Source organism: Pseudophryne corroboree, chromosome 8 (genome assembly GCF_028390025.1).
Source record: "Pseudophryne corroboree isolate aPseCor3 chromosome 8, aPseCor3.hap2, whole genome shotgun sequence".
Taxonomy (NCBI): domain Eukaryota; kingdom Metazoa; phylum Chordata; class Amphibia; order Anura; family Myobatrachidae; genus Pseudophryne; species Pseudophryne corroboree.
Genome location: NC_086451.1, coordinates 180080992 through 180099073, shown reverse-complemented (window position 1 = coordinate 180099073; position 18082 = coordinate 180080992).

The following is an 18082-nucleotide window of genomic DNA, read 5'->3' as shown; positions in this document are numbered from 1 at the left end:
TTTATTTTACTAGTGTGGTTTGTGGCTCTATAATATGAATGCCTATGTCTTTTAACAACAATAGTCAAGTCTTCCAATGGACTTTTTAGTGAAACCCAATAGATAGCTTTATTTTCTCTTTGTTTACTCAAATATTGAATGCTTATGTCTTATAAATTTAGTAGGAAAGTATTCTAATGACTTGCTTATGACACCCCATAGAATATATTATGTTTAGTACCTTGGACACTGTAGCTTATTCACTTAAATCTCTGATAAATTGTGCACCTGGTATGCAAAGTCTGGTTAGCACAGTTAGTAAGGTGTTGGGTTTGCACTATCAAATTAAGACTGTCTTTGGTTTGAATCCCATGTTATCATGTTTTTATTTTACTAGTGTGGTTTGTGGCTCTATAATATGAATGCCTATGTCTTTTAACAACAATAGTCAAGTCTTCCAATGGACTTTTTAGTGAAACCCAATAGATAGCTTTATTTTCTCTTTGTTTACTCAAATATTGAATGCTTATGTCTTATAAATTTAGTAGGAAAGTATTCTAATGACTTGCTTATGACACCCCATAGAATATATTATGTTTAGTACCTTGGACACTGTAGCTTATTCACTTAAATCTCTGATAAATTGTGTGTCTGGTATGCACAGTCTGGTTAGCACAGTTAGTAAGGTGTTGGGTTTGCACTATCAAATTAAGACTGTCATTTGTTTGAATCCCATGTTATCATGTTTTTATTTTACTAGTGTGGTTTGTGGCTCTATAATATGAATGCCTATGTCTTTTAACAACAATAGTCAAGTCTTCCAATGGACTTTTTAGTGAAACCCAATAGATAGCTTATTTTCTCTTTGTTTACTCAAATATTGAATGCTTATGTCTTATAAATTTAGTAGGAAAGTATTCTAATGACTTGCTTATGACACCCCATAGAATATATTATGTTTAGTACCTTGGACACTATAGCTTATTCACTTAAATCTCTGAAAAATTGTGCGCCTGGTATGCAAAGTCTGGTTAGCACAGTTAGTAAGGTGTTGGGTTTGCACTATCAAATTAAGACTGTATTTGGTTCGAATCCCATGTTATCATGTTTTTATTTTACTGGTGTGGTTTGTGGCTCTATAATATGAATGCCTATGTCTTTTAACAACAATAGTCAAGTCTTCCAATGGACTTTTTAGTGAAACCCAATAGATAGCTTTATTTTCTCTTTGTTTACTCAAATATTGAATGCTTATGTCTTATAAATTTAGTAGGAAAGTATTCTGACTTGCTTATGACACCCCATAGAATATATTATGTTTAGTACCTTGGACACTGTAGCTTATTCACTTAAATCTCTGATAAATTGTGTGTCTGGTATGCACAGTCTGGTTAGCACAGTTAGTAAGGTGTTGGGTTTGCACTATCAAATTAAGACTGTCATTTGTTTGAATCCCATGTTATCATGTTTTTATTTTACTAGTGTGGTTTGTGGCTCTATAATATGAATGCCTATGTCTTTTAACAACAATAGTCAAGTCTTCCAATGGGCTTTTTAGTGAAACCCAATAGATAGCTTATTTTCTCTTTGTTTACTCAAATATTGAATGCTTATGTCTTATAAATTTAGTAGGAAAGTATTCTAATGACTTGCTTATGACACCCCATAGCATATATTATGTTTAGTACCTTGGACACTGTATCTTATTCACTTAAATCTCTGATAAATTGTGTGCATGGTATGCACCGTCTGGTTAGCACAGTTAGTAAGGTGTTGGGTTTGCACTATCAAATTAAGACTGTATTTGGTCCGAATCCCATGTTATCATGTTTTTATTTTACTGGTGTGGTTTGTGGCTCTATAATATGAATGCCTATGTCTTTTAACAACAATAGTCAAGTCTTCCAATGGACTTTTTAGTGAAACCCAATAGATAGCTTTATTTTCTCTTTGTTTACTCAAATATTGAATGCTTATGTCTTATAAATTTAGTAGGAAAGTATTCTAATGACTTGCTTATGACACACCATAGAATATATTATGTTTAGTACCTTGGACACTGTAGCTTATTCACTTAAATCTCTGATAAATGGGTTGTTTGGTATGCACAGTCTGGTTAGCACAGTTAGTAAGGTATTGCTTTTTGCACTATCAAATTAAGACTGTCATTGGTTCGAATCCCATGTTATCATGTTTTTATTTTACTAGTGTGGTTTGTGGCTCTATAATATGAATGCCTATGTCTTTTAACAACAATAGTCAAGTCTTCCAATGGACTTTTTAGTGAAACCCAATAGATAGCTTTATTTTCTCTTTGTTTACTCAAATATTGAATGCTTATGTCTTATAAATTTAGTAGGAAAGTATTCTGACTTGCTTATGACACCCCATAGAATATATTATGTTTAGTACCTTGGACACTGTAGCTTATTCACTTAAATCTCTGATAAATTGTGTGTCTGGTATGCTCAGTCTGGTTAGCACAGTTAGTAAGGTGTTGGGTTTGTACTATCAAATTAAGACTGTCATTTGTTTGAATCCCATGTTATCATGTTTTTAATTTACTAGTGTGGTTTGTGGCTCTATAATATGAATGCCTATGTCTTTTAACAACAATAGTCAAGTCTTCCAATGGACTTTTTAGTGAAACCCAATAGATAGCTTATTTTCTCTTTGTTTACTCAAATATTGAATGCTTATGTCTTATAAATTTAGTAGGAAAGTATTCTAATGACTTGCTTATGACACCCCATAGAATATATTATGTTTAGTACCTTGGACACTGTATCTTATTCACTTAAATCTCTGATAAATTGTGTGCCTGGTATGCACAGTCTGGTTAGCACAGTTAGTAAAGTGTTGGGATTGCGCTATCAAATTAAGACTGTCATAGGTTCGAATCCCATGTTATCATGTTTTTAGTTTTCTAGTGTGGTTTGTAGCTCTATAATATGAATGCCTATGTCTTTTAACAACAATAGTCAAGTCTTCCAATGGACTTTTTAGTGAAACCCAATAGATAGCTTTATTTTCTCTTTGTTTACTCAAATATTGAATGCTTATGTCTTATAAATTTAGTAGGAAAGTATTCTAATGACTTGCTTATGACACCCCATAGAATATATTATGTTTAGTACCTTGGACACTGTAGCTTATTCACTTAAATCTCTGAAAAATTGTGCACCTGGTATGCAAAGTTTGGTTAGCACAGTTAGTAAGGTGTTGGGTTTGCACTATCAAATTAAGACTGTATTTGGTTCGAATCCCATGTTATTTTTTTTTTATTTTACTGGTGTGGTTTGTGGCTCTATAATATGAATGCCTATGTCTTTTAACAACAATAGTCAAGTCTTCCAATGGACTTTTTAGTGAAACCCAATAAATAGCTTTATTTTCTCTTTGTTTACTCAAATATTGAATGCTTATGTCTTATAAATTTAGTAGGAAAGTATTCTAATGACTTGCTTATGACACACCATAGAATATATTATGTTTAGTACCTTGGACACTGTAGCTTATTCACTTAAATCTCTGATAAATTGGTTGTCTGGTATGCACAGTCTGGTTAGCACAGTTAGTAAGGTATTGCTTTTGCACTATCAAATTAAGACTGTCATTGGTTCGAATCCCATGTTATCATGTTTTTAGTTTTCTAGTGTGGTTTGTGGCTCTATAATATGAATGCCTATGTCTTTTAACAACAATAGTCAAGTCTTCCAATGGACTTTTTAGTGAAACCTAATAGATAGCTTTATTTTCTCTTTGTTTACTCAAATATTGAATGCTTATGTCTTATAAATTTAGTAGGAAAGTATTCTAATGACTTGCTTATGACACCCCATAGAATATATTATGTTTAGTACCTTGGACACTGTAGCTTATTCACTTAAATCTCTGATAAATTGTGCACCTGGTATGCAAAGTCTGGTTAGCACAGTTAGTAAGGTGTTGGGTTTGCACTATCAAATTAAGACTGTCTTTGGTTCGAATCCCATGTTATCATGTTTCTATTTTACTAGTGTGGTTTGTGGCTCTATAATATGAATGCCTATGTCTTTTAACAACAATAGTCAAGTCTTCCAATGGACTTTTTAGTGAAACCCAATAGATAGCTTTATTTTCTCTTTGTTTACTCAAATATTGAATGCTTATGTCTTATAAATTTAGCAGGAAAGTGTTCTAATGACTTGCTTATGACACCCCATAGAATATATTATGTTTAGTACCTTGGACACTGTAGCTTATTCACTTAAATCTCTGATAAATTGGTTGTCTGGTATGCACAGTCTGGTTAGCACAGTTAGTAAGGTATTGCTTTTGCACTATCAAATTAAGACTGTCATTGGTTCGAATCCCATGTTATCATGTTTTTATTTTACTAGTGTGGTTTGTGGCTCTATAATATGAATGCCTATGTCTTTTAACAACAATAGTCAAGTCTTCCAATGGACTTTTTAGTGAAACCCAATAGATAGCTTTATTTTCTCTTTGTTTACTCAAATATTGAATGCTTATGTCTTATAAATTTAGTAGGAAAGTATTCTAATGACTTGCTTATGACACCCCATAGAATATATTATGTTTAGTACCTTGGACACTGTAGCTTATTCACTTAAATCTCTGATAAATTGTGTGTCTGGTATGCACAGTCTGGTTAGCACAGTTAGTAAGGTGTTGGGTTTGCACTATCAAATTAAGACTGTCATTTGTTTGAATCCCATGTTATCATGTTTTTATTTTACTAGTGTGGTTTGTGGCTCTATAATATGAATGCCTATGTCTTTTAACAACAATAGTCAAGTCTTCCAATGGACTTTTTAGTGAAACCCAATAGATAGCTTATTTTCTCTTTGTTTACTCAAATATTGAATGCTTATGTCTTATAAATTTAGTAGGAAAGTATTCTAATGACTTGCTTATGACACCCCATAGAATATATTATGTTTAGTACCTTGGACACTGTATCTTATTCACTTAAATCTCTGATAAATTGTGTGCCTGGTATGCACAGTCTGGTTAGCACAGTTAGTAAAGTGTTGGGATTGCGCTATCAAATTAAGACTGTCATTGGTTCGAATCCCATGTTATCATGTTTTCTAGTGTGGTTTGTGGCTCTATAATATGAATGCCTATGTCTTTTAACAACAATAGTCAAGTCTTCCAATGGACTTTTTAGTGAAACCCAATAGATAGCTTTATTTTCTCTTTGTTTACTCAAATATTGAATGCTTATGTCTTATAAATTTAGTAGGAAAGTATTCTAATGACTTGCTTATGACACCCCATAGAATATATTATGTTTAGTACCTTGGACACTGTAGCTTATTCACTTAAATCTCTGAAAAATTGGGCGCCTGGTATGCAAAGTCTGGTTAGCACAGTTAGTAAGGTGTTGGGTTTGCACTATCAAATTAAGACTGTATTTGGTTCGAATCCCATGTTATCATGTTTTTATTTTACTAGTGTGGTTTGTGGCTCTATAATATGAATGCCTATGTCTTTTAACAACAATAGTCAAGTCTTCCAATGGACTTTTTAGTGAAACCCAATAGATAGCTTATTTTCTCTTTGTTTACTCAAATATTGAATGCTTATGTCTTATAAATTTAGTAGGAAAGTATTCTAATGACTTGCTTATGACACACCATAGAATATATTATGTTTAGTACCTTGGACACTGTAGCTTATTCACTTAAATCTCTGATAAATGGGTTGTTTGGTATGCACAGTCTGGTTAGCACAGTTAGTAAGGTATTGCTTTTGCACTATCAAATTAAGACTGTCATTGGTTCGAATCCCATGTTATCATGTTTTTATTTTACTAGTGTGGTTTGTGGCTCTATAATATGAATGCCTATGTCTTTTAACAACAATAGTCAAGTCTTCCAATGGACTTTTTAGTGAAACCCAATAGATAGCTTTATTTTCTCTTTGTTTACTCAAATATTGAATGCTTATGTCTTATAAATTTAGTAGGAAAGTATTCTGACTTGCTTATGACACCCCATAGAATATATTATGTTTAGTACCTTGGACACTGTAGCTTATTCACTTAAATCTCTGATAAATTGTGTGTCTGGTATGCACAGTCTGGTTAGCACAGTTAGTAAGGTGTTGGGTTTGTACTATCAAATTAAGACTGTCATTTGTTTGAATCCCATGTTATCATGTTTTTATTTTACTAGTGTGGTTTGTGGCTCTATAATATGAATGCCTATGTCTTTTAACAACAATAGTCAAGTCTTCCAATGGACTTTTTAGTGAAACCCAATAGATAGCTTATTTTCTCTTTGTTTACTCAAATATTGAATGCTTATGTCTTATAAATTTAGTAGGAAAGTATTCTAATGACTTGCTTATGACACCCCATAGAATATATTATGTTTAGTACCTTGGACACTGTATCTTATTCACTTAAATCTCTGATAAATTGTGTGCCTGGTATGCACAGTCTGGTTAGCACAGTTAGTAAAGTGTTGGGATTGCGCTATCAAATTAAGACTGTCATAGGTTCGAATCCCATGTTATCATGTTTTTAGTTTTCTAGTGTGGTTTGTAGCTCTATAATATGAATGCCTATGTCTTTTAACAACAATAGTCAAGTCTTCCAATGGACTTTTTAGTGAAACCCAATAGATAGCTTTATTTTCTCTTTGTTTACTCAAATATTGAATGCTTATGTCTTATAAATTTAGTAGGAAAGTATTCTAATGACTTGCTTATGACACCCCATAGAATATATTATGTTTAGTACCTTGGACACTGTAGCTTATTCACTTAAATCTCTGAAAAATTGTGCGCCTGGTATGCAAAGTTTGGTTAGCACAGTTAGTAAGGTGTTGGGTTTGCACTATCAAATTAAGACTGTATTTGGTTCGAATCCCATGTTATTTTTTTTTTATTTTACTGGTGTGGTTTGTGGCTCTATAATATGAATGCCTATGTCTTTTAACAACAATAGTCAAGTCTTCCAATGGACTTTTTAGTGAAACCCAATAAATAGCTTTATTTTCTCTTTGTTTACTCAAATATTGAATGCTTATGTCTTATAAATTTAGTAGGAAAGTATTCTAATGACTTGCTTATGACACACCATAGAATATATTATGTTTAGTACCTTGGACACTGTAGCTTATTCACTTAAATCTCTGATAAATTGGTTGTCTGGTATGCACAGTCTGGTTAGCACAGTTAGTAAGGTATTGCTTTTGCACTATCAAATTAAGACTGTCATTGGTTCGAATCCCATGTTATCATGTTTTTAGTTTTCTAGTGTGGTTTGTGGCTCTATAATATGAATGCCTATGTCTTTTAACAACAATAGTCAAGTCTTCCAATGGACTTTTTAGTGAAACCTAATAGATAGCTTTATTTTCTCTTTGTTTACTCAAATATTGAATGCTTATGTCTTATAAATTTAGTAGGAAAGTATTCTAATGACTTGCTTATGACACCCCATAGAATATATTATGTTTAGTACCTTGGACACTGTAGCTTATTCACTTAAATCTCTGATAAATTGTGCACCTGGTATGCAAAGTCTGGTTAGCACAGTTAGTAAGGTGTTGGGTTTGCACTATCAAATTAAGACTGTCTTTGGTTCGAATCCCATGTTATCATGTTTCTATTTTACTAGTGTGGTTTGTGGCTCTATAATATGAATGCCTATGTCTTTTAACAACAATAGTCAAGTCTTCCAATGGACTTTTTAGTGAAACCCAATAGATAGCTTTATTTTCTCTTTGTTTACTCAAATATTGAATGCTTATGTCTTATAAATTTAGCAGGAAAGTGTTCTAATGACTTGCTTATGACACCCCATAGAATATATTATGTTTAGTACCTTGGACACTGTAGCTTATTCACTTAAATCTCTGATAAATTGGTTGTCTGGTATGCACAGTCTGGTTAGCACAGTTAGTAAGGTATTGCTTTTGCACTATCAAATTAAGACTGTCATTGGTTCGAATCCCATGTTATCATGTTTTTATTTTACTAGTGTGGTTTGTGGCTCTATAATATGAATGCCTATGTCTTTTAACAACAATAGTCAAGTCTTCCAATGGACTTTTTAGTGAAACCCAATAGATAGCTTTATTTTCTCTTTGTTTACTCAAATATTGAATGCTTATGTCTTATAAATTTAGTAGGAAAGTATTCTAATGACTTGCTTATGACACCCCATAGAATATATTATGTTTAGTACCTTGGACACTGTAGATTATTCACTTAAATCTCTGATAAATTGAGTGCTTTGTGTGCACAGTCTGGTTAGCACAGTTAGTAAGGTGTTGGGATTGCGCTATCAAATTAAGACTGTCGTTGGTTCGAATCCCATGTTATCATGTTTTTATTTTACTAGTGTGGTTTGTGGCTCTATAATATGAATGCCTATGTCTTTTAACAACAATAGTCAAGTCTTCCAATGGACTTTTTAGTGAAACCCAATAGATAGCTTTATTTTCTCTTTATTTACTCAAATATTGAATGCTTATGTCTTATAAATTTAGTAGGAAAGTATTCTAATGACTTGCTTATGACACCCCATAGAATATATTATGTTTAGTACCTTGGACACTGTATCTTATTCACTTAAATCTCTGATAAATTGGGTGCCTGGTATGCACAGTCTGGTTAGCACAGTTAGTAAAGTGTTGGGATTGCGCTATCAAATTAAGACTGTCATTGGTTCGAATCCCATGTTATCATGTTTTTAGTTTTCTAGTGTGGTTTGTGGCTCTATAATATGAATGCCTATGTCTTTTAACAACAATAGTCAAGTCTTCCAATGGACTTTTTAGTGAAACCCAATAGATAGCTTTATTTTCTCTTTGTTTACTCAAATATTGAATGCTTATGTCTTATAAATTTAGTAGGAAAGTATTCTAATGACTTGCTTATGACACCCCATAGAATATATTATGTTTAGTACCTTGGACACTGTAGCTTATTCACTTAAATCTCTGAAAAATTGTGCACCTGGTATGCAAAGTCTGGTTAGCACAGTTAGTAAGGTGTTGGGTTTGCACTATCAAATTAAGACTGTATTTGGTTCGAATCTCATGTTATCATGTTTTTATTTTACTGGTGTGGTTTGTGGCTCTATAATATGAATGCCTATGTCTTTTAACAACAATAGTCAAGTCTTCCAATGGACTTTTTAGTGAAACCCAATAGATAGCTTTATTTTCTCTTTGTTTACTCAAATATTGAATGCTTATGTCTTATAAATTTAGTAGGAAAGTATTCTAATGACTTGCTTATGACACACCATAGAATATATTATGTTTAGTACCTTGGACACTGTAGCTTATTCACTTAAATCTCTGATAAATTGGTTGCCTGGTATGCACAGTCTGGTTAGCACAGTTAGTAAGGTATTGCTTTTGCACTATCAAATTAAGACTGTCATTGGTTCGAATCCCATGTTATCATGTTTTTATTTTACTAGTGTGGTTTGTGGCTCTATAATATGAATGCCTATGTATTTTAACAACAATAGTCAAGTCTTCCAATGGACTTTTTAGTGAAACCCAATAGATAGCTTTATTTTCTCTTTGTTTACTCAAATATTGAATGCTTATGTCTTATAAATTTAGTAGGAAAGTATTCTGACTTGCTTATGACACCCCATAGAATATATTATGTTTAGTACCTTGGACACTGTAGCTTATTCACTTAAATCTCTGATAAATTGTGTGTCTGGTATGCACAGTCTGGTTAGCACAGTTAGTAAGGTGTTGGGTTTGCACTATCAAATTAAGACTGTCATTTGTTTGAATCCCATGTTATCATGTTTTTATTTTACTAGTGTGGTTTGTGGCTCTATAATATGAATGCCTATGTCTTTTAACAACAATAGTCAAGTCTTCCAATGGACTTTTTAGTGAAACCCAATAGATAGCTTATTTTCTCTTTGTTTACTCAAATATTGAATGCTTATGTCTTATAAATTTAGTAGGAAAGTATTCTGACTTGCTTATGACACCCCATAGAATATATTATGTTTAGTACCTTGGACACTGTAGCTTATTCACTTAAATCTCTGATAAATTGTGTGTCTGGTATGCACAGTCTGGTTAGCACAGTTAGTAAGGTGTTGGGTTTGCACTATCAAATTAAGACTGTCATTTGTTTGAATCCCATGTTATCATGTTTTTATTTTACTAGTGTGGTTTGTGGCTCTATAATATGAATGCCTATGTCTTTTAACAACAATAGTCAAGTCTTCCAATGGACTTTTTAGTGAAACCCAATAGATAGCTTATTTTCTCTTTGTTTACTCAAATATTGAATGCTTATGTCTTATAAATTTAGTAGGAAAGTATTCTAATGACTTGCTTATGACACCCCATAGAATATATTATGTTTAGTACCTTGGACACTGTAGATTATTCACTTAAATCTCTGATAAATTGAGTGCTTTGTGTGCACAGTCTGGTTAGCACAGTTAGTAAGGTGTTGGGATTGCGCTATCAAATTAAGACTGTCGTTGGTTCGAATCCCATGTTATCTTGTTTTTATTTTACTAGTGTGGTTTGTGGCTCTATAATATGAATGCCTATGTCTTTTAACAACAATAGTCAAGTCTTCCAATGGACTTTTTAGTGAAACCCAATAGATAGCTTTATTTTCTCTTTATTTACTCAAATATTGAATGCTTATGTCTTATAAATTTAGTAGGAAAGTATTCTAATGACTTGCTTATGACACCCCATAGAATAAATTATGTTTAGTACCTTGGACACTGTATCTTATTCACTTAAATCTCTGATAAATTGGGTGCCTGGTATGCACAGTCTGGTTAGCACAGTTAGTAAAGTGTTGGGATTGCGCTATCAAATTAAGACTGTCATTGGTTCGAATCCCATGTTATCATGTTTTTAGTTTTCTAGTGTGGTTTGTGGCTCTATAATATGAATGCCTATGTCTTTTAACAACAATAGTCAAGTCTTCCAATGGACTTTTTAGTGAAACCCAATAGATAGCTTTATTTTCTCTTTGTTTACTCAAATATTGAATGCTTATGTCTTATAAATTTAGTAGGAAAGTATTCTAATGACTTGCTTATGACACCCCATAGAATATATTATGTTTAGTACCTTGGACACTGTAGCTTATTCACTTAAATCTCTGAAAAATTGTGCACCTGGTATGCAAAGTCTGGTTAGCACAGTTAGTAAGGTGTTGGGTTTGCACTATCAAATTAAGACTGTATTTGGTTCGAATCCCATGTTATCATGTTTTTATTTTACTGGTGTGGTTTGTGGCTCTATAATATGAATGCCTATGTCTTTTAACAACAATAGTCAAGTCTTCCAATGGACTTTTTAGTGAAACCCAATAGATAGCTTTATTTTCTCTTTGTTTACTCAAATATTGAATGCTTATGTCTTATAAATTTAGTAGGAAAGTATTCTAATGACTTGCTTATGACACACCATAGAATATATTATGTTTAGTACCTTGGACACTGTAGCTTATTCACTTAAATCTCTGATAAATTGGTTGTCTGGTATGCACAGTCTGGTTAGCACAGTTAGTAAGGTATTGCTTTTGCACTATCAAATTAAGACTGTCATTGGTTCGAATCCCATGTTATCATGTTTTTATTTTACTAGTGTGGTTTGTGGCTCTATAATATGAATGCCTATGTCTTTTAACAACAATAGTCAAGTCTTCCAATGGACTTTTTAGTGAAACCCAATAGATAGCTTTATTTTCTCTTTGTTTACTCAAATATTGAATGCTTATGTCTTATAAATTTAGTAGGAAAGTATTCTGACTTGCTTATGACACCCCATAGAATATATTATGTTTAGTACCTTGGACACTGTAGCTTATTCACTTAAATCTCTGATAAATTGTGTGGCTGGTATGCACAGTCTGGTTAGCACAGTTAGTAAGGTGTTGGGTTTGCACTATCAAATTAAGACTGTCATTTGTTTGAATCCCATGTTATCATGTTTTTATTTTACTAGTGTGGTTTGTGGCTCTATAATATGAATGCCTATGTCTTTTAACAACAATAGTCAAGTCTTCCAATGGACTTTTTAGTGAAACCCAATAGATAGCTTATTTTCTCTTTGTTTACTCAAATATTGAATGCTTATGTCTTATAAATTTAGTAGGAAAGTATTCTAATGACTTGCTTATGACACCCCATAGAATATATTATGTTTAGTACCTTGGACACTGTAGATTATTCACTTAAATCTCTGATAAATTGGGTGCTTGGTGTGCACAGTCTGGTTAGCACAGTTAGTAAGGTGTTGGGATTGCGCTATCAAATTAAGACTGTCGTTGGTTCGAATCCCATGTTATCATGTTTTTATTTTACTAGTGTGGTTTGTGGCTCTATAATATGAATGCCTATGTCTTTTAACAACAATAGTCAAGTCTTCCAATGGACTTTTTAGTGAAACCCAATAGATAGCTTTATTTTCTCTTTGTTTACTCAAATATTGAATGCTTATGTCTTATAAATTTAGTAGGAAAGTATTCTAATGACTTGCTTATGACACCCCATAGAATATATTATGTTTAGTACCTTGGACACTGTAGCTTATTCACTTAAATCTCTGATAAATTGTGCACCTGGTATGCAAAGTCTGGTTAGCACAGTTAGTAAGGTGTTGGGTTTGCACTATCAAATTAAGACTGTCTTTGGTTTGAATCCCATGTTATCATGTTTTTATTTTACTAGTGTGGTTTGTGGCTCTATAATATGAATGCCTATGTCTTTTAACAACAATAGTCAAGTCTTCCAATGGACTTTTTAGTGAAACCCAATAGATAGCTTTATTTTCTCTTTGTTTACTCAAATATTGAATGCTTATGTCTTATAAATTTAGTAGGAAAGTATTCTAATGACTTGCTTATGACACCCCATAGAATATATTATGTTTAGTACCTTGGACACTGTAGCTTATTCACTTAAATCTCTGATAAATTGTGTGTCTGGTATGCACAGTCTGGTTAGCACAGTTAGTAAGGTGTTGGGTTTGCACTATCAAATTAAGACTGTCATTTGTTTGAATCCCATGTTATCATGTTTTTATTTTACTAGTGTGGTTTGTGGCTCTATAATATGAATGCCTATGTCTTTTAACAACAATAGTCAAGTCTTCCAATGGACTTTTTAGTGAAACCCAATAGATAGCTTATTTTCTCTTTGTTTACTCAAATATTGAATGCTTATGTCTTATAAATTTAGTAGGAAAGTATTCTAATGACTTGCTTATGACACCCCATAGAATATATTATGTTTAGTACCTTGGACACTGTATCTTATTCACTTAAATCTCTGATAAATTGTGTGTCTGGTATGCACAGTCTGGTTAGCACAGTTAGTAAAGTGTTGGGATTGCGCTATCAAATTAAGACTGTCATTGGTTCGAATCCCATGTTATCATGTTTTTAGTTTTCTAGTGTGGTTTGTGGCTCTATAATATGAATGCCTATGTCTTTTAACAACAATAGTCAAGTCTTCCAATGGACTTTTTAGTGAAACCCAATAGATAGCTTTATTTTCTCTTTGTTTACTCAAATATTGAATGCTTATGTCTTATAAATTTAGTAGGAAAGTATTCTAATGACTTGCTTATGACACCCCATAGAATATATTATGTTTAGTACCTTGGACACTATAGCTTATTCACTTAAATCTCTGAAAAATTGTGCGCCTGGTATGCAAAGTCTGGTTAGCACAGTTAGTAAGGTGTTGGGTTTGCACTATCAAATTAAGACTGTATTTGGTTCGAATCCCATGTTATCATGTTTTTATTTTACTGGTGTGGTTTGTGGCTCTATAATATGAATGCCTATGTCTTTTAACAACAATAGTCAAGTCTTCCAATGGACTTTTTAGTGAAACCCAATAGATAGCTTTATTTTCTCTTTGTTTACTCAAATATTGAATGCTTATGTCTTATAAATTTAGTAGGAAAGTATTCTGACTTGCTTATGACACCCCATAGAATATATTATGTTTAGTACCTTGGACACTGTAGCTTATTCACTTAAATCTCTGATAAATTGTGTGTCTGGTATGCACAGTCTGGTTAGCACAGTTAGTAAGGTGTTGGGTTTGCACTATCAAATTAAGACTGTCATTTGTTTGAATCCCATGTTATCATGTTTTTATTTTACTAGTGTGGTTTGTGGCTCTATAATATGAATGCCTATGTCTTTTAACAACAATAGTCAAGTCTTCCAATGGGCTTTTTAGTGAAACCCAATAGATAGCTTATTTTCTCTTTGTTTACTCAAATATTGAATGCTTATGTCTTATAAATTTAGTAGGAAAGTATTCTAATGACTTGCTTATGACACCCCATAGCATATATTATGTTTAGTACCTTGGACACTGTATCTTATTCACTTAAATCTCTGATAAATTGTGTGCATGGTATGCACCGTCTGGTTAGCACAGTTAGTAAGGTGTTGGGTTTGCACTATCAAATTAAGACTGTATTTGGTCCGAATCCCATGTTATCATGTTTTTATTTTACTGGTGTGGTTTGTGGCTCTATAATATGAATGCCTATGTCTTTTAACAACAATAGTCAAGTCTTCCAATGGACTTTTTAGTGAAACCCAATAGATAGCTTTATTTTCTCTTTGTTTACTCAAATATTGAATGCTTATGTCTTATAAATTTAGTAGGAAAGTATTCTAATGACTTGCTTATGACACACCATAGAATATATTATGTTTAGTACCTTGGACACTGTAGCTTATTCACTTAAATCTCTGATAAATGGGTTGTTTGGTATGCACAGTCTGGTTAGCACAGTTAGTAAGGTATTGCTTTTGCACTATCAAATTAAGACTGTCATTGGTTCGAATCCCATGTTATCATGTTTTTATTTTACTAGTGTGGTTTGTGGCTCTATAATATGAATGCCTATGTCTTTTAACAACAATAGTCAAGTCTTCCAATGGACTTTTTAGTGAAACCCAATAGATAGCTTTATTTTCTCTTTGTTTACTCAAATATTGAATGCTTATGTCTTATAAATTTAGTAGGAAAGTATTCTGACTTGCTTATGACACCCCATAGAATATATTATGTTTAGTACCTTGGACACTGTAGCTTATTCACTTAAATCTCTGAAAAATTGGGCGCCTGGTATGCAAAGTCTGGTTAGCACAGTTAGTAAGGTGTTGGGTTTGCACTATCAAATTAAGACTGTATTTGGTTCGAATCCCATGTTATCATGTTTTTATTTTACTAGTGTGGTTTGTGGCTCTATAATATGAATGCCTATGTCTTTTAACAACAATAGTCAAGTCTTCCAATGGACTTTTTAGTGAAACCCAATAGATAGCTTATTTTCTCTTTGTTTACTCAAATATTGAATGCTTATGTCTTATAAATTTAGTAGGAAAGTATTCTAATGACTTGCTTATGACACACCATAGAATATATTATGTTTAGTACCTTGGACACTGTAGCTTATTCACTTAAATCTCTGATAAATGGGTTGTTTGGTATGCACAGTCTGGTTAGCACAGTTAGTAAGGTATTGCTTTTGCACTATCAAATTAAGACTGTCATTGGTTCGAATCCCATGTTATCATGTTTTTATTTTACTAGTGTGGTTTGTGGCTCTATAATATGAATGCCTATGTCTTTTAACAACAATAGTCAAGTCTTCCAATGGACTTTTTAGTGAAACCCAATAGATAGCTTTATTTTCTCTTTGTTTACTCAAATATTGAATGCTTATGTCTTATAAATTTAGTAGGAAAGTATTCTGACTTGCTTATGACACCCCATAGAATATATTATGTTTAGTACCTTGGACACTGTAGCTTATTCACTTAAATCTCTGATAAATTGTGTGTCTGGTATGCACAGTCTGGTTAGCACAGTTAGTAAGGTGTTGGGTTTGTACTATCAAATTAAGACTGTCATTTGTTTGAATCCCATGTTATCATGTTTTTATTTTACTAGTGTGGTTTGTGGCTCTATAATATGAATGCCTATGTCTTTTAACAACAATAGTCAAGTCTTCCAATGGACTTTTTAGTGAAACCCAATAGATAGCTTATTTTCTCTTTGTTTACTCAAATATTGAATGCTTATGTCTTATAAATTTAGTAGGAAAGTATTCTAATGACTTGCTTATGACACCCCATAGAATATATTATGTTTAGTACCTTGGACACTGTATCTTATTCACTTAAATCTCTGATAAATTGTGTGCCTGGTATGCACAGTCTGGTTAGCACAGTTAGTAACGTGTTGGGATTGCGCTATCAAATTAAGACTGTCATAGGTTCGAATCCCATGTTATCATGTTTTTAGTTTTCTAGTGTGGTTTGTAGCTCTATAATATGAATGCCTATGTCTTTTAACAACAATAGTCAAGTCTTCCAATGGACTTTTTAGTGAAACCCAATAGATAGCTTTATTTTCTCTTTGTTTACTCAAATATTGAATGCTTATGTCTTATAAATTTAGTAGGAAAGTATTCTAATGACTTGCTTATGACACCCCATAGAATATATTATGTTTAGTACCTTGGACACTGTAGCTTATTCACTTAAATCTCTGAAAAATTGTGCGCCTGGTATGCAAAGTTTGGTTAGCACAGTTAGTAAGGTGTTGGGTTTGCACTATCAAATTAAGACTGTATTTGGTTCGAATCCCATGTTATTTTTTTTTTATTTTACTGGTGTGGTTTGTGGCTCTATAATATGAATGCCTATGTCTTTTAACAACAATAGTCAAGTCTTCCAATGGACTTTTTAGTGAAACCCAATAAATAGCTTTATTTTCTCTTTGTTTACTCAAATATTGAATGCTTATGTCTTATAAATTTAGTAGGAAAGTATTCTGACTTGCTTATGACACCCCATAGAATATATTATGTTTAGTACCTTGGACACTGTAGCTTATTCACTTAAATCTCTGATAAATTGTGTGTCTGGTATGCACAGTCTGGTTAGCACAGTTAGTAAGGTGTTGGGTTTGCACTATCAAATTAAGACTGTCATTTGTTTGAATCCCATGTTATCATGTTTTTATTTTACTAGTGTGGTTTGTGGCTCTATAATATGAATGCCTATGTCTTTTAACAACAATAGTCAAGTCTTCCAATGGGCTTTTTAGTGAAACCCAATAGATAGCTTATTTTCTCTTTGTTTACTCAAATATTGAATGCTTATGTCTTATAAATTTAGTAGGAAAGTATTCTAATGACTTGCTTATGACACCCCATAGCATATATTATGTTTAGTACCTTGGACACTGTATCTTATTCACTTAAATCTCTGATAAATTGTGTGCATGGTATGCACCGTCTGGTTAGCACAGTTAGTAAGGTGTTGGGTTTGCACTATCAAATTAAGACTGTATTTGGTCCGAATCCCATGTTATCATGTTTTTATTTTACTGGTGTGGTTTGTGGCTCTATAATATGAATGCCTATGTCTTTTAACAACAATAGTCAAGTCTTCCAATGGACTTTTTAGTGAAACCCAATAGATAGCTTTATTTTCTCTTTGTTTACTCAAATATTGAATGCTTATGTCTTATAAATTTAGTAGGAAAGTATTCTAATGACTTGCTTATGACACACCATAGAATATATTATGTTTAGTACCTTGGACACTGTAGCTTATTCACTTAAATCTCTGATAAATGGGTTGTTTGGTATGCACAGTCTGGTTAGCACAGTTAGTAAGGTATTGCTTTTGCACTATCAAATTAAGACTGTCATTGGTTCGAATCCCATGTTATCATGTTTTTATTTTACTAGTGTGGTTTGTGGCTCTATAATATGAATGCCTATGTCTTTTAACAACAATAGTCAAGTCTTCCAATGGACTTTTTAGTGAAACCCAATAGATAGCTTTATTTTCTCTTTGTTTACTCAAATATTGAATGCTTATGTCTTATAAATTTAGTAGGAAAGTATTCTGACTTGCTTATGACACCCCATAGAATATATTATGTTTAGTACCTTGGACACTGTAGCTTATTCACTTAAATCTCTGAAAAATTGGGCGCCTGGTATGCAAAGTCTGGTTAGCACAGTTAGTAAGGTGTTGGGTTTGCACTATCAAATTAAGACTGTATTTGGTTCGAATC